This window comes from Hyperoodon ampullatus, assembly GCF_949752795.1.
Source record: "Hyperoodon ampullatus genome assembly, chromosome: 11".
Taxonomy (NCBI): Eukaryota; Metazoa; Chordata; class Mammalia; order Artiodactyla; family Ziphiidae; genus Hyperoodon; species Hyperoodon ampullatus.
Window position 1 is genome coordinate 22,457,601 of NC_136924.1, and position 18,756 is coordinate 22,476,356.

The 18,756-nt window shown below is 39.8% G+C and overlaps 1 pseudogene across 1 annotated transcript; it reads left to right on the forward strand.

The window, feature by feature from the left end:
* The first annotated feature begins 962 nt into the window (after window positions 1-962).
* On the forward strand, window positions 963-2,405 carry LOC307059978 (ribitol-5-phosphate xylosyltransferase 1-like; annotated as a pseudogene). Its single transcript has 2 exons — window positions 963-2,014; window positions 2,263-2,405. The product of its transcript is annotated as a ribitol-5-phosphate xylosyltransferase 1-like (transcript).
* Window positions 2,406-18,756: the final 16,351 nt, after the last annotated feature.

An 18,756-nucleotide genomic window follows, 5' to 3' on the forward strand; every position in this document is an offset into this window, starting at 1 on the left:
AACCATTCATCTCAAGCAACCAAAACAAAACAAAATTATTCTGAATGTGAATAAACTAGGTGGCTACCTCCATGAAGCTAGATTTCTCAGAAAGTGCCACGCTCCCTTCCACATTCTTATTGCACAGTTGGGTGTCATGGGTACCAGCCATGCCAACAGTATTAATACTTCTCAGGAAGGACAGTATAATTCCTCTCTGGGAAAACATTTCTCACACACACACACTCCATTTAACAATATAACTATTAGATAACTAATAAGTACCTACTGTATAACACAGGGAACTCTACTCAATTCTCTGTAGTGACCTATATGGGAAAATAATCTAAAAAAGTGGATGTAATGGCGGACTCCGGGAGGGCTCCCACAAAGAAGTACTTCCCAGAACTTCTGCTGCCAGTGTCCTTGTCCCCGCAGTGAGCCACAGCCACCCCCCACCTCTGCAGGAGACCCTCCAACATTAGCAGTCCTGTTGAAGTCCTTCAATCAAATCCCACTAGACTTCAAAGTCTGATTCTCTGGGAATCCCATTGCCAGACCCTCAGGTTGGGAAGCCTGACGTGGGGTTCAGAACCTTTACTCCAATAACTGCTGGACCATAGCGGATGAGAGAATATGGAGCAGACTTGGACCCAAGCCATAGACTAAAACCAAGCCCAGCCAATCCCAGCCTCAATCAGCTGAACCCCAGATGAAAACTGAAGGAAGGTTCAATCACAAATAGTTAAATAAAGGCAAATCCAAGTAACCTGAACTTCTTGGCCCTGAAGATAATGGCTCAGCATCAAAGCTACAGGAAGGGCACTGAGGTGATAATGATGATGAGATGAGCAATGGCAGGTGCACATGGGAAGGTGTTCGTAGGAGGCTTCCTAAAACACAGAGCATCTTTTCCAGCCTTCTTTACCTATGTGCAAGTTCAGTGATAAGGAATGTGCCCTCTACTTATTAGTCATCATTGAATGGTTCTGGATGAGAAGGAAATAATTGGGAAACTTCTGGAAAAAAAATCTACTTTGAGAAGTGAAGAATGGAATCATTGGGAAGAAGATGAAAAAAATGAGCAAAAACACAGACTTCAGAAATTAAATAAGTCCACAAAAGAGAAAAAAGACTTCCATGTACAAATCTGGGGCAAAGCTGCCATTGGTTTGTATTTGGGAGCATATTTTTGAAGGTTTACTTGAGCCCACTGATGTGAATGCTCAGCGGAGAGAAAGAAATTTAGTTGTTGGAAGAACGCATTACAGCTTCATTACTGGTCCAGCTGTGGTCCCCGGGTACTTCTCTGTTGATGAGAATAATGTGGTACTCGTTCTAAATGGAAGAGAAAAAGCAAAGGTCTTTTTTGCCACCCAGTGGTTACTTTATGCACAAAATTTAGTGCAAACTCAAAAATTCCAGCATCTTGCTGTTGTTTTGGTTGCAAATGAACACTGTAATAATGAGTGGATAAACCAATTTCTCAAAAGAAATGGAGGCTCTGTGGAACTACATTTCATAATATATGACAGCCCCCTGGATTAATAACATGGATGTTTTTCAATGGCCTTTAGGAGTAGCAACATACAGGAATTTTCCTGTGGTGGCGGCGAATTGGTCAATGCTGCATATGAAAGGCCATACTTGTATAATATTGTAGGAACCATTTATGAAAATTCATCCAGACAAGCACTAATGAACATTTTGAAACAATATGGGAATGATAAGCTTTGTTGGGTTTCAGCAACAGAACAGTGGCAGCCTCAAGAAACAAATGGAAGCCTTAAGAATTATCAAGATGCTCTGCTTCGAAGTGATCTCACATTGTGCCCAGCAGGAGTAAACAGAGAGTGTTACAGAGTATATGAGGCTTGCTCCTATGGCTCCGTTCCCATGGTACAAGACGTAATGACAGCTGGCAGCTGTGGAAATTCATCTGTTTTCCATAATGCTCCTCTGCAGTTACTCAAGTCCATGAATGCTCCCTTTATCTTTATTAAGAACTGGAAGGAAGGGCCTCCCTGGTGGCGCAGTGGTTGAGAGTCCGCCTGCCGATGCAGGGGATACGGGTTCGTGCCCCGGTCTGGGAGGATCCCATATGCCGCGGAGCGGCTGGGCCCGTGAGCCATGGCTGCTGAGCCTGCGCGTCCGGAGCCTGTGCTCCGCAACGGGAGAGGCCGCAGCGGTGAGGGGCCCGCGTACCACAAAAAAAAAAAAAAAAAAAAAAAAAAAAAAAAAAAAAAAAAAAAAAAAAGAACTGGAAGGAACTTCCTATTTTAGAAAAAGAGAAAACTATAATTTTACAAGAAAAGATTCAAAGAAGAAAAAGGTTACTCCACTGGTATCAATACTTCAAAGCAGAGCTAAAAATGAGATTTATTAATATTGTGGAAAGTTCATTTTTAAAGAATAATAAAGGTTAACTGTAATTCAAAAATCAATTAATTAATTACAAAATTTAAAAGTGGATATGTTTATGTATAACTGATTCACCTTACTGTACAACAGAAACTAACACAATGTTGTAAATCAACTATACTTCAATAAAAATTAAAAAAAAAAAAACTATTGTATAACCTTAGCTCTCTCTGTCTTGATTTCCTTACTCAACTCCCACTACCATTAAGTTCCCCTCCATGCACTACAGCCACATGAGGCTGACATTAAGTTTGACATAATTTTCTAAGTTTTGAAGCAGTAGAAGAAACTACAAATGACAGGACCAATCATTTTATCATTAAAAATGCAAAATTTATGCTAAAAAAATTTTTTAATGGAAAGAAATACAGGGACAAAATAATATTTATAGTAATTAAATAAGCAAAGGGTTAATACCTACGTTAAAATGCACTTGTGAAAATTTCGTAAGAACTCTACTAAGGCTCCCTGGACACAAATGAATATATGGCATAATCAAAGAGTTTGCATCCAAAAATAGAAATAATAATTAGTAGACACAATATGGGGAAATGTTCAATCCACCTAATAATCAAAGAAATAATCACTGAAATAACAACAAGGCACCACTTTATACCAACGTGATTTCAAATTAGAATACCCAGATGAGGTACTGCACTTGTACCTGCATAGAATAAAAAGGTATGATAATGATTTTTTGAAAGAAGAGTTAACATAGTAAAGAACTATTAAAATGTTAATGTCCTTTGATTCAGAAATCTTATTTCCATGGACTTATTCTAAGAAAATAATGCAAAACTTTTTCCTAAGCTTACATAAAGATTGGCAATATTACAATACTAAAACAAAACAAAACAAAACAAACCTGGGCTGTCTGCCTTATAAGTTTGGAAATGGTGAATAAACAATGTTCCACCTAATTAATAGAACAAAAGAATCCTTAAAACAAATGAGAACAGATTGATTCTTGGGTAGCAGGAATGTGAGTGAATTTTTCTCTTTTATTTAAAGTTCCATTGATGTTGCTATAATAATGTTTGTATAGTTCATTTCTTTCTTAATCAGTGTACTACCATGGTACCCATGATAAAGAACATTCCTTTCTTCTTTCCTCTCCTTTTGCCCTTCTCTGTAGCGTTGGCAATTCAAAACAATCATTAAGTAATCCTCAGTTTACATTATAAATGCTCCATAGAAAGACATTTCAAAACATGCGATCTATTAATTTGTCCTTGGATTTCAACTTTCCAGACCAGCCAATTCGGAGTTTCCTACGCCCAGCAAGACTCTTCATTTCTTTATTATCTGTCAATTTATTTCATTTTGCTTCAGGAAATTATCACCCTGAAGTAGCCTGTCTGTATTATTTTACTTCTAAATATAACTAGAAAGCCATCTGTGAAAAGTAGAGATATTTTCCTGAATCATTAACACTTTACTTTGACAATCAATAAGCACTTTTTAGAGTGACATTGACATTCTGAACTAAGAACTAAGCCCAAAGAACATGACACAGAGTAAGAAGTTTTTCAAATGGGCCCAGTAATATATAAAGCTGCTTTAAAAGGCATTCATTTCAAATCAAAGCAGATCAAAAGTACTAAACAATGGTTTGTTTTGTAAATCATGGTCTACAAGTAGCTTAGAATTAGAATTTCTCAAGGAAATTGTGCCACTTAAAACGGAATCATCTTTATCCTAACGGGATGTGTTCAACTAATCAAGAGAGGTAATGTCCTTGGAAGACTCAGCAGAGTTAAACAAAAATATCATTACAAGTCTCTTTATACATTTAATGTTGAAAAGCAGTCGGAGAGCTGAGACTTTTATATGAGAACACAAAACATTCTGAATTAGATTTTAAAGTGGTCTAAACAATTCAAAATTATAGTTCTCTTACTTGAATACATTTTTTTAATTCATGCAAGATGTTACAATTTTAAAATGTATTTAGAGCCCCAAATGTTATAGTTTCATATCATTTCATGTAATACATGAAAGTTACCACTAATTTTATCTCATTACTGATTTTTTTTCATCAAGGAAATGGCCTCTTGGTTATTAAGAGGCCATGTCCATTTCACAGGAATCATGTTTCCACGAGGGAACTTCCACTATAGCGGTGGTTCTCAATCCTTGCTATATATTAGAATTAGCTGGGGTGCTTTAAAAAAATATAGGTTTCACCAAAAACCTGTTCATTCTGAAGGGGTGGAGTGGAGAACTTGCATCAGACTTTATAAAAGCTTCCTATGAGATCCTAATGTTCATCCAGGGTTGAAATCACTACAATAAACTCACACTTCTATTCTTTCTCCCCACCCCTCACTTACTCAGCCCCAAGTGAAAAATTTACCTGTCTTGTGAGTGTTTAGAGTATAACATACATTGGTTCTTTTTCCTCCACTGGGTAGCATTAATGCTTTAAAAAGCAGTACACCATTTCTTACACAGTTAAACAAATACCATATGATCCAACAATCACACTGTTGGGAATCTACTCAAGAGAAATGAAAACATAAGTCCACAGAAACACCTGTAGACAAATGTTTACAGCAGCTTTATTCATAATAGCCAAAAACTTGAAACAACCCAAATGCCCAGCAACTGGCAAACAGATAAACAGTGATACATCCATGCAATGGAATACAACTCAGTTATACTGATAGATGCAACAACATGGAGGTTACGTGCTGTACAATTCCATTTATATAACATTCTAGAAGCAAAACTGTCAGGGCAGAAATCTGATCAGGATTGCCAGGGTCTGGAGGTAAGAGCAGAAAGGAGGGGAGACTGACTGCAAAGGCATAGAGGGAACCTCCTGGGGTGATAGAAAGGCTATACATCTTGATTGTGATGGTGGTTATGTGATTCTATACATATGTCAAAACTCATCCAACTCTACATTGGAAATGATAAATTTTACTGTATTTAAATTATATTTCAGTTTTTTAAGTACCCAGTTATGTATTTCTTCTCTGTCTGCTCACACAGTTGGGGATCACAGAGGGTGAGGCAGAAATTCTGAGTACGCTAGTCACTCTAAACACTCAAACTCTCCCTCAGGCAGGTTAACCCAAGGTCTAGAACCTGGGGAGAGGAAGCCCAAAGGTGAATTCAACCACATTTTCCAATCCACTTTACAACAAGGCTGATATGTCCATCACCTGAATGACCCCTGAATCGACTTCTCAAATAGTTCTAAGTTCAGGGGGAAAGAGAGGAAGGTAGAGATAATCATCACTCCAACTCCCCCCTCCCCAGTATATGGCCCTAATGATCAGGAAGTCTTGTGAGATCATACTACACTAAATATTTATTTATTTATTTATTTATGGCTGTGTTGGCTCTTCGTTTCTGTGTGAGGGCTTTCTCTAGTTGCAGCAAGTGAGGGACACTCCTCATCGCGGTGCGCGGGCCTCTCACTATCACGGCCTCTCTTGTTGCGGAGCACAGGCTCCAGACGCGCAGGCTCAGTAATTGTGGCTCACGGGGCCAGTCGCTCCGCGGCATGTGGGATCTTCCCAGACCAGGGCTCGAACCCGTGTCCCCTGCACTGGCAGGCAGATTCTCAACCACTGCGCCACCGGGGAAGCCCCCATACTACACTAAATTAGGGCAATCAAAATAACACATGGAAAGATGAAGGCAGACAGAAGGTCTTAACCTCAGTACTTTTATGAGTATTGACTGTTGTAGGCTGCAACACATTATGCTTTGGCTGACATTTACAGACACAAAGCCAGTTTCCATTAGCATTAATAAGAAGATTTTTCTGACAATCGACTTAGATCTAAGCAGGTGTGACTGAATCAAACATTAATTTGCTGGAAAAAAAAGTATTTTCATACCATGCAAGACATACAAAACTTCATTATACAGGATTATTATGCATTGGTGGAATAATTTTTACTCCCTATAAGATATTTATTAGAAAGGACAGTAGACCAGGGCTTGATGTTACATAAGACAGTTAAGTGCACATAGATCACAGAGGACTGGCCTTTTAATTAAAGCATCTGGGTATTAACAGGCAGCAATAGTTCAGCAGACCCAGGTTATATTCCTATTCTATTCTAGTTCAAAACTGTTTTTTTTTTTTTTTTGGTACGCGGGCTTCTCACTGTTGTGGCCTCTCCCGTTGCAGAGCACGGGCTCCGGACATGCAGGCTCAGCGGCCATGGCTCAGAGGTCCAACCGCTCTGCGGCATGTGGGAACTTCCCAGACTGGGGCACGAACCCGTGTCCCCTGCATCGGCAGGCGGATTCTCAACCACTGCGCCACCAGGGAAGCCCTCAAAGCTGTTTTGAACTTCAGCAGTTCAAGGGCGAAGGAAAGAATTGAGTGTAAATCTCTTGAAATCATTTGGCTTGTCCACCATAATTTGTTAATTACATAACATATTTTAGAGACTGAAATTCTGGCTTCAAATACAAAAGAGTGCAAAGTGTTTCAATAGATAAAAAAAAAGAATTGGAATGCAATGCATGAGCCTTTATGGTTCTCAAAAAACAACCAAAAAAATAATAAAAGACACTTTGGAGAAGATGAGGGATATCTGAATATGAACTGAGTATCAGATGATGTTAGGAAATTTGTTCATTTTTTTGGTGTGATAATGATACTGTAGTTATGTAAGAGATTATCCTTATTTTTATGTGATACATGCTAAAATATTAGGGGCCAAAGTGTCCTGATTTCCATAATTTGACTTCAGATGGTACAGAAAATTATATACCATATATTTTTTCATACACATATACACATTCATAAACACAAAAATATTTGAATATATGTATACTTATGCATATAAATACACATATAAATACGGATAGACATGGCAAATACAGTTAAATAATATTGTTGAATGTGGGTATATGAGAGTTTATTGTATTTTCTTTCAACTTTTCTTTAAATCAAATTTTTCATAATAAATTTAGAGAAGAATGTAAGCATTCTATAGAGGACATGTCATCTTCTTGGCTTTAGGAAGAGAAACAACTCAATGAAATTGTAAATCAAAGGTTAAATATAATTTAAACACAACGTTATTATACTTATAGTTCAGTGTATACTGAACTATACACTTAAAAATGGTTAAGATGGGGGCTTCCCTCGTGGCGGAGTGGTTGAGAGTCCGCCTGCCGATGCATGGGACACAGGTTCGTTCCCTGGTCTGGGAAGATCCCACAAGCTGCGGAGCGGCTGGGCCCGGGAACCATGGCTGCTGAGCCTGTGCGTCCGGAGCCTGTGCTCCGGAACGGGAGAGGCCACAACAGTGAGAGACCCGTGGTGCAGCGGCAATGGAGGAGACCCTGGGGAAGATGGTGGGGGAGGGGCACGAAGGAAGGAAGGGAACGGGGCCAGCGCTTCCCTGTCCACTTAGGCACCGGGGAGCCTGTTGGGCTCCTGGGCCTCTGCCCTCTGAGCCTCCCTCCTGCTGTGCAGAACCCGAGCCCCGCCCCTACCCCCACCCAGGGCCCCACCTCTACACTCACAGACTCCGTCCAACGAGCTGGGCCTAAACCCCACCCACACACCCTCACCCAGGGCCTTACCTTCCAAACTCCGGAACTCCACACTCCAGAGGCCCTCCTTTCCACGTGCTGCCTCTCCCCTTCCCCACAGGCCCTAAACAGAGGCCCCGCCCCACACTCAAACGTCACCCCCCACACACCTAGGTGCTGCCCTTGCCTAAGTTCCACCCCGCCTACTCCAACCCCATAGCCAAAGCTTTTTTCCTCTTTTACACTGGGGTTCTGTTTTACCTTGTTGTTGATTCTTTTATATTTTTATTTTTCCTAATAAATCTTTTATTTTTCTAATTTCATTTTATTCTTTATACTTTGTTACTGTTCTCTCCTTTTGCTTTATTCCCTCTCCCCCCCCCCCCCCATTTTTTTCTTTTTTCTGTCGTGGGTTTTTTTTTTTTTTTTTGCGTTACGTGGGCCTCTCACTGTGTGGCCTCTCCCGCTGCGGAGCACAGGCTCCAGGCGCAGGCTCAGCGGCCATGGCTCACGGGCCCAGCCGCTCCGCGGCATGTGGGATCCTCCCGGACCGGGGCACGAACCCATGTGCCCTGCATCGGCAGGCGGACTCTCAACCACTGCGCCACCAGGGAAGCCCCTGTCATGGTTTTATTTTACCTTGTTTCAGTTGTTTCAATTATAAGTTTGATTTTTCCTAATATACTTTTTATCTTTCTAATTTTATTTTGTTTTTTATTCTTTGATACTGTACTGTTCCTTTTTTTTCTTCCTTTTTTGGTTTTTTTTGTTTTTTGATCATGCCACAAAGCTTGCGGGATCTTGGTTCCCAGGCTGGAGGTCAGGCCCAAGCTGCTGTGGTGGGAGATCCGAATCCAAACCACTGGACTAACAGAGAACCTCAGACCCCAGGGAATATCAATCAGAGTGAGGCCTCCCGGAGGTCCTCATCTCAGCACCAAGACCCAGCTCTATCCAACTGCCTGAAAACTCCAGTGCTGGATGTCTCAGGCCAAACAACCAGTAAGAAAGGAATACAGCACCACCCATTAAAAAAAAATGAAAACAAAAATATATGTTACAGATGAAGGAGCAAGGTAACAACCTACAAGACCAAATAAATGAAGATGAAATAGGCAACCTACCTGAAAAAGAATTCAGAGTAATGACAGTAAAGATGATGCAAAATCTCGTAAACAGAATGGAGAAAATACGAGAAACATTTAACAAGGACCTAGAAGAACTAAAGAGCAAACAAATAGTGATGAACAACACAATTACTGAAATTAACAATACTCTAGAAGGAATCAATAACAAAAAAACTGAGGAAAAAGAATAGATAAGTGAGCTGAAAGATAAAATGGTGGAAATAACTGCCAGGGAGCAGAATAAAGAAAAAAGAATGAAAAGAATTGAGGAGGCTTTCAGAGACCTCTGGGACAACATTAAATGCACAAACATTTGAATTACAGAGGTCCCAGAAGAAGAAGAGAAAAAGAAAGGGTCTGAGAAAATATTTGAAGAGATTATAGTCAAAAACTTCCTTAACATGGGAAAGGAAATAGTCAATCAACTCCAGGAAGCACAGAGAGTACCATGGAGGATAAACCCAAAGAGAAACACGCTGAGACACATATTAATCAAACTATGAAAAATGAAATACAAAGAAAAAAATATTAAAAGCAGCAAGGGAAAAGCAACAAATAACATACAAGGGAATCCCCATAAGGTTAACAGCTGATTTTTCAGCAGAAACTCTGCAAGCCAGAAAGGAGTGGCAGGACATATTTAAAGTGATGAAATGGAAAAACCTACAACCAAGATTACTCTACTAAGCAAGGATCTCATTCAGATTCGATGGAGAAATTAAAACCTTTACAGATAAGAAAAAGTTAAGAGAATTCAGCACTACCAAACCAGCTCTACAACAAATGCTAATGGAACTCCTCTAGACAGGACACACAAGAGAAGGGAAAGATCTACAAGGACAAACCCAGAACAGTTAAGAAAATGGTAATAGGAACATACATATCAATAATTACCTTAAATGTAAATGGATTAGATACTTAAGCCAAAAGACACAGACTGGCTGAATGGATACAAAAACAAGACCTGCACTTATGCTGTCTAAAAGAGACCCACTTCAGACCTAGGGACACATACAGACTGAAAGTGAGGGGATGGAAAAGGATATTCCATGCAAATGGAAATCAAAAGAAAGCTGGTGTAGCAATTCTCATATCAGACAAAATAGACTTTATCACAAGAGACAAAGAAGAGAGAGAAAGAGACAAGAGACAAAGAAGGACACTACATAACAATCAAGGGATCGATCCCAGAAGATATAGCAATTGTAGATCTCTAGGCACCAAACCTAGGAGCACCTCAATATATAAAGCAAATGCTAACAGCCATAAAAGGGGAAATCGACAGTAACACAATAATAGTAAGGGACTTTAACACCCTACTTTCACCAAAGGACAGATCATCAAAAATGAAAATAAATATGGAAACACAAGCTTTAAATGACACATTAAGCAACACGGACTTGATATTTGTAGGACATTCCATCCAAAAACAACAGAATACACTTTCTTCTCAAGTGCTCATGGAACATTCTCCAGGATAGACCATATCTTGGGTCACAAATCAAGCTTTGGTAAATTTAAGAAAATTGAAATCATATCAGCTATCTTTTCCGACCACAACGTTATGAGACTAGATATCAATTACAGGAAAAAAAACTGTAAAAGATACAAATACATGGAAGCTAAACAATATACTACTCAATAACCAAGAGATCACTGAAGAAATCAAAGAGGAAATCAAAAAATACCTAGAAACAAATGACAATGAAAACACGATGACCCAAAACCTATGGGATGCAGTAAAAGCAGTTCTAAGAGGAAGTTTAGAACAATATAATCCTACCTCAAGAAACAAGAAAAATCTCAAATAAACAACCTAAACTTACACCTAAAGCAATTAGAGAAAGAAGAATAAAGAAAACCCAAAGTTAGCAGAGGGAAAGAAATCATAAAGATCAGATCAGATATAAATGAAAAACAAATGAAGGAAACAATAGCAAAGGTCAATAAAACTCAAACCTGGTTCGTTGAGAAGATACACAAAATTGGTAAACCATTAGCCAGACTCATCAAGAAAAAATGAGAGAAGACTCAAATCAACAGAATTAGAAATGAAAAAGGAGAAGTAACAACGGACACTGAAGAAATACAAAAGATCATGAGAGATTACTACAAGGAACTATATGCCAATAGAATGGACAACCTGGAAGAAATGGACAAATTCTTAGAAAAGCACAACCTTCTGAGACTGAACCAGGAAGAAATAGAAAATATAAACAGACCAATCACAAACACTGAAATTGAAACTGTGATTAAAAATCTTCCAACAAACAGAAGCCCAGGACCAGATGGCTATACAGGCGAATTCTATCAAACATTTAGAGAAGAGCTAACATCTATCCTTCTCAAACTCTTCCAAAATATAGCAGAGGGAGGACCTCTGGCTTCCCAGGACCAGATGGCTTCACAGGCGAATTCTATCAAACATTTACAGAAGAGCTAACACCTATCCTTCTCAAACTCTTCCAAAATATAGCAGAGGGAGGAACACTCCCAAACTCATTCTACGAGGCCACCATCACCCTGATACCAAAACCAGACAAAGATGTCACCAAAAAACTACAGGCCAATATCTCTCATGAACACAGATGCAAAAATCCTCAACAAAATACTAGCAAACGGCACATTAAAAGGATCATACACCATGATCAATTGGGATTTATCCCAGGAATGCAAGGATTCTTCAATATATGCAAATCAATCAATGTGATAAACCATATTAACAAATTGAAGGATAAAAACCATATGATAATCTCAATAGGTACAGAAAAAGCTTTTGACAAAATTCAACACCCATTTATGATAAAAACTCTCCAGAAAGTAGGCATAGAGGGAACCTACCTCAACATAATAAAGGCCATATATGACAAACCCACAGCCAACATCATTGTCAATGGTGAAAAACTGAACCATTTCCTCTGAGATCAGGAACAGGACAGCGCTGCACACTCTCACCCCTATTATTCAACATACTTTTGGAAGTTTTAGCCATGGAAATCAGAGAAGAAAAAGAAATAAAAGGAATCCAAATTGGAAAGGAAGAAATAAAGCTATCACTGTCTGCAGATGTCATGATACTATGCATAGAGAAGCCTAAGGATGCTACCAGAGGACTGCTAGAGCTAATCAATGAATTTGGTAGAGTAGCAGGATACAAAATTAATGCACAGAAATCTCTGGCATTCCTATACACTAATGATGAAAAATCTGAAAGTGAAATCAAGAAAACACTCCCATTTACCACTGCAACAAAAAGAATAAAATACCTAGGAATAAATCTGCCTAAGGAGACAAAAGACCTATATGCAGAAAAGTATAAGACGCTGATGAAAGAAATTAAAGATGATACAAACAATGGAGAGATATACTACATTCTTGGATTAGAAGAATCAACATTGTGAAAATGACTATACTACCCAAAGCAATATACAAATTCAATGCAATCCCTATCAACCTACCAATGGCATTTTTCACAGAACTAGAACAAAAAATTTCACAATTTGTATGGAAACACAAAAGAGCCCGAGTAGCCAAAGCAATCTTGAGAAAGAAAAACAGAGCTGGAGGAATCAGGCTCCCTGACTTCAGACTCTACTACAAAGCTACAGGAATCAAGACAGTATGGTACTGGCACAAAAACAGAAATATCAATCAATGGAACAGAATAGAAAGCCCAGAGATAAACCTACACACATATGGTCACCTTATCTTTGATAAAGGAGGCAAGAATACACAATGGAGAAAAGACAGCCTCTTCAATAAGTGGTGCTGGGAAACCTGGAGAGCTACATGTAAAAGAATGAAATTAGAACACTTCCTAATGCCATACCCAAAAATAAACTCCAAATGGTTTAAAGACCTAAATGTAAGGGCAGACACTATAAAACTCTCAGAGGAAAACATAGGCAGAACATTCTATGACATAAATCACAGCAAAATCCTTTTTGACCCACCTCCTAGAGAAATGGAAATAAAAACAAAAATAAACAAATGGGACCTAATGAAACTTAAAAGCTTTTGCACAGCAAAAGAAACCACAAACAAAACAAAAAGACAATCTTCAGAATGGGAGAAAATATATGCAAATGAAGCAACTGACAATGGATTAATCTCCAAAATATACAAGCAGCTCATGCAGCTCAATACCAAAAAAACAACCCAGTCCAAAAATGGGCAAAAGACCTAAATAGACATTTCTCCAAAGAAGATATACAGATTGCCAGCAAACACATGAAAGGATGCTCAACATCACTAATCATTAGAGAAATGCAAATCAAAACTACAATAAGGTATCACCTCACACCGGTCAGAATGGCCATCATCAAAAAATCTACAAACAATAAATTCTGGAGAGGGTGTGCAGAAAAGGGAACCTTCTTGCACTGTTGGTAGGAATGTAAATTGATACAGCCACTATGGAGAACAGTATGGAGGTTCCTTAAAAAACTAAAAATAGAACTACCATACGACCCTGGAAACCCACTACTATACCTTGAGAAAACTATAATTCAAAAAGAGTCATGTACCACAATGTTCCTTGCAGCTCTGTTTACAATAGCCAGGACATGGAAGAAACCTAAGTGTCCATCGACAGATGAATGGATAAAGAAGATGTGGCACATATATACAATGGAATATTACTCAGCCATAAAAAGAAACGAAATTGAGTTATTTGTAGTGAGGTGGATAGACCTAGAGTCTGTCATACAGAGTGAAGAAAGTCAGAAAATGAAAAACAAATACCGCATGCTAACACATATATATGGAATCTAAAAAAAAATAGTTCTGATGAACCTAGTGGCAGGACAAGAATAAAGACGCAGACATAGAGAATGGACTTGAGGACACAGTGAGGGGAGGGGAAGCTGGGACAAAGTGAGAGAGTAGCATTGACATATATACACTAGCAAATGTAAAATAGGTAGTGGGAAGCATCTGCATAGCACAGGGAGGTCAGTCCGGTGCTTTGCAACCACTTGGAGGGGTGGGATAAGGAGGGTGGGAGGGAGACCCAAAAGGGAAGGGATATGGGGATATACGTATGCATATAGCTGATTCACTTTGTTATACAGCAGAAACTAACACAACACTGTAAAGCAATTATACTCCAATAAAGATGTTTAAAAAAGAAAAAGAAATGGAGCAATAAAGAAATCTTAAAAAAAAAAAAAAAAAAAAAAAAAAAAGAAAGAAAGAAACAGAATGGGGACTTATTTTCAGCCAAGAGTGCAGGTAATTTTTTTTGCGGTACGCGGGCCTCTCACTGTTGTGGCCTCTCCCGTTGCGGAGCACAGGCTCCGGACGCGCAGGCTCAGCGGCCATGGCTCACGGGCCTAGTCGCTCTGTGGCATGTGGGATCTTCCCAGACCGGGGCACGAACCCGTGTCCCCTGCATCGGCAGGCGTACTCTCAACCACTGCGCCACCAGGGAAGCCCCGAATGCAGATAATTTAATTCATGTTCCTCTTTTGTCCCATTTCAGAGCCTTCTGGTAGCAAAAGATACACCGCCTACCTGTTGTCACAGGAGGATGCTCAGAGGAGCTGTGGTTGGTATCAGGAGTGTGGTTTCAAGAAACAAGGAGAAAAAAAAAAACAGGAACTGACATTGTTAGCATCAGAAGAAAGGGGAAAAAAAAAAAAAAAGAAGGAGGAGAAATTGACCATGTCCTCTACCAAGGGAAATCATCACACGGGGCATGGAAAACCCTAAGAATTAATAAAGAGCAAAAAGCTGGGGACTATCAGGGAAAGGCATTACTACCTTGGGTGAGCTGTCCTAAAGTCAAGGCTTAGAAAAACAATATCGGAAAACCTGGTTGTTACCACAGACGCAGGCTGCAATCCCCAGTTGAACTTTACCCATAATAAAGCTGTTTTTTAAAAAAATCTCCATCTAAATACTGCATCTACTTCTCGAATGGTTTGAAAGATGGAAGAGGAAAAGATGTGATTAAAACCAGAAGAGACACACTTAGAAAACCTTCAAGCAGAACACATCTTTCAAATATAATCTTAGAACCTGAAAATATAAAGCGAATAAAATTGGAACTATTTTAGTGAAAGGAGAGAAAAGGAAGTTAGGAAGCCCATCCACTCTGCATGCCCCTCACCTCCTGCAGAGCCTCTGAGTGCTCTTTGGGGCACAGCTTGAATATCACTGCCTTAAAGAATTAGAATCACTGGCCATTTAATGCATATGGTGAACTGGCCATTTTTAAGGACCTATAGGTTGACCAAGGACCTATGAGCTGCTCTGGTTCAAAACCCTGAGCACAGCAGATCAGATTAATTGTCTCAGGAATCTGGGGAGAACACATACACAAGGAAATAAGGCTGTTAAACATAGGTGACCCTGAAAGGGTACTAAGAAGGGTCATGAACTTGAAAAGAACCATAAAGCGTAAGTAAAATGAAGAAGCAAAAGCTGTAAGAGGAAAAACCTAATCCAGCAGTTAAGTCAGAAGCAAGCAAGACGTGCAGAAAGTGAGTCCCATTAATAGTGAAGCACTAGAGTATCAATCTACCAACAGTTGTAGCTGAGGTCCCTTCACTGGGCATTTGGGGATTCCTTCCTCTCCCGGCACATAGTAGGCACTCAAGGAATAGATACTTTGAGAATTGAAAACAAAGGTCATTTGAGTCTTGTCCCATCCTCCAGTCCCTGCTCTTCTTGAAGCCTTGGTGTTTGCTTTCCCCAGGTTCCCACGTGCGTCCTCCTCAGAACATGCTCCTCACTGCTTGGCAGCTTGAATGAGAATTTCTTCACAAAGCAAGAGTGTGACTGAAGCAGGGACATACCGCATTTAGGGTACTTTCAAAAAAATGAGGAACAGAGAACAGAACTTCTGGAAATATAGAACTAGAGCTCGGGACAGAGGCCAAGGCAAATGTTGATTTGAAGGTCATGCCTATAAAAGCTCTACAAAGCAGACACAGAGAAAAGAGCTAAGCATAGACTTGAGGAAATCCTTCACTTAGGGGAGGAGAAGAGACAAAGGAAGCAAAGGAGACAGAAGCCGTACTTTCGGAAGGCCCCAGCCTGTTTATTGCATCAGGCTCATATATAATCCTTTGCACTGACCACTCAAACAGGGCTGCTTTTATCTTATACAAAGCACTGTATAGTGGGATACCTCTTTCCCTGGCTTCAAATTTTCATGCAGAGGGACCGTCGCAAGACTAACAGTCCTGGCTTCTTGCCCTCCTCCTTACTCCCCAGGAGAGGAGGAATGACTTACCTAACTGATGAACAGGTAATAGGAACAGCTATAAAACAGGCTCAGTGGGGCAGACTCTGAGTCAATGCACTTGGGAACGACATATGAGTGACCCATTAGGCTCTCAGCTGTGTTCTGTAGTCTCAGCTCTGCAATAATCAACCTAAGAGGATCTTTTGAATCCATGTGCCAATCTGTCAACTGGTTCTAAAATTTGGGCAGGGCAAAGAAAGACATTTTATTTTAATTTTCAGTCTATTGCAGGCTCGTTACTCAGAAGCAGACTCTGAGACAGAGGTCAGCACGCAGGAAGTTGGTTGGGGAATGAGGGAAAAAAGCGGAAATACAGGAGAAGAGGTTAGGCTGTGATGTCTCACAGGGCTGCCAGATTTAGCCAATAAACATGCAGGGTGCCCAGTTAAATTCAAATTTCAGAGAAACAGCAAAAAGAATTTTAGCAGCAATATGTTCCATGCAATACTGGGGACATACTGATTCTAAAAAATTATTTGTTGTTTATCTAAAATTCAAATTTACCTAGACAGCCTGTATTTATTTTATCTGGCAACCCTAAAGCCTCAGCCACCCGGCATGGAGCTTTGGAGCTAGGAGACCCCTTTCAACCTGCCGTGAGTTGGGCAAGGGTGCTGGGATGTTACAGCTCCACACAGGCTAGTCATTGGAGGCAGCTGCTCCTGGGAATAGGGTAGAAGCTTGAGCAAAGAGGTTCTCTTCAGCCACAGGCAATTCCTGGAAAGCACTGGCAGCTAGAGAGTGTCAGCCAACTATGATCCCAACAGCAAGGGGGATAAGTCCTTCAGTCCTGGAGGGGGGATCTAGGTGGTGCAAAACAGCTTCCATGCCCTACATCTCTCCCCAACAAAAAACCCTCTAACGATGAAACATTATTTATTTAGCCCCTTCTTTGTTTTCAGCAATGTGCTAGGTCCCAGAGACACTTCTGCTCTTACTGAAAACTGTCAGCTGATGAAAAGAGAGAAGCCAATCTAAATATATATTTGGCGAATGAATTCTCAATTTTTTATATTGAGATTCTCATATTTACTTTTTTCCTTGGTTTTTTGATATGGGTGGACCCTGTTTCAATTTTTTCTTCAAAAATATTTTTTGAAGACACATTTAATCCTATTACCATCCCAAATAAAAAATTTACCATAAGTTAGGGAAACAGGATAATTCCTTAATTTGAAAAGGGGTTTCTACCAAAAACCTAAAACAAGTCTTGTTCTTTTCTTTTTTTTATTCAACTCTCTTTTTTAATTTAACTCGTTATCATAGAAATTTTCAAACATACACAAATATAGGGAAAATAGATTAATGAGCTCCATGTACCTATCACTCATCTTCAACAATTATCAACATTTTGCCAATTTCCAAATATCATTCTGAAAAATAAAATATTAGACCACATCTCCATAAAAGTCAGGAACAATATAATATGATGCCTACTTTTTTTTTTTTTTTTTTTTTGCGGTACGCGGGCCTCTCACTGTTGTGGCCTCTCCCGTTGCGGAGCCCAGGCTGCGGACACGCAGGCTCAGCGGCCATGGCTCACGGGCCCAGCCATTCCACGGCACGTGGGATCCTCCCAGACCGGGGCACGAACCCGTGTCCCCTGCATCGGCAGGCGGACTCTCAACCACTGCGCCACCAGGGAAGCCCATGATGCCTACCTTTATGGTCAATAATTTTGTCCTAGAGTTACTGGTCAATACAAAAAGATCAGAACAAAAGAAATAAGTATGAATATTGGCAAGGTAGACAGATACCTAGAAAATCCAAGGCAATCACATAATATCTGTATGGACTAATTAAAATTTTCAGAAACATAGAAACAAGATTAACATATAAAAATCTACAGGGGCTTCCCTGGTGGGGCAGTGCTTGAGAATCCGCCTGCCAATGCAGGGGACACGGGTTCCTGGTCCAGGAAGATCCCACATGCCACGGAGCAACTAAGCCCGTGTACCACAACTACTGAGCCTGCGCTCTAGAGCCCATGAGCCACAACTACTGAGCCCACGTGCCACAACTACTGAAGCCCGTGTGCCTAGAGCTCGTGCTCCGCAACAAGAGAAGCCACCACAATGAGAAGCCTGCACACCTCAATGAAGCGGCTCGGCGCAACTAGAGAAAGCCCGTGAGCAGCAATGAAGACCCAATGCAGCCAAAAATAAATAAAATAAATTTATAAAATATAATAATAATAAAATAAAAGTCTACACCCTTTCTATAATCAACAAAAACTTATTTGAAAATTTAATAGAGAAGAAAGCCAAATTCGATTCCAATGAAACCTTGAATTACTTAGGAAAAACTTAAAAGTATGAAATTTATTGAAGATAACCATATAATTTTAATGAAGGCTGTGAAAGATACTCCTAGATAAAAAGGTTCAACATTATACAGATATTAATGCTCCCCAAGTTAAATAAAAACTGTGATGTAACTTTAGTCAAAATTCCAACAGGATATTTT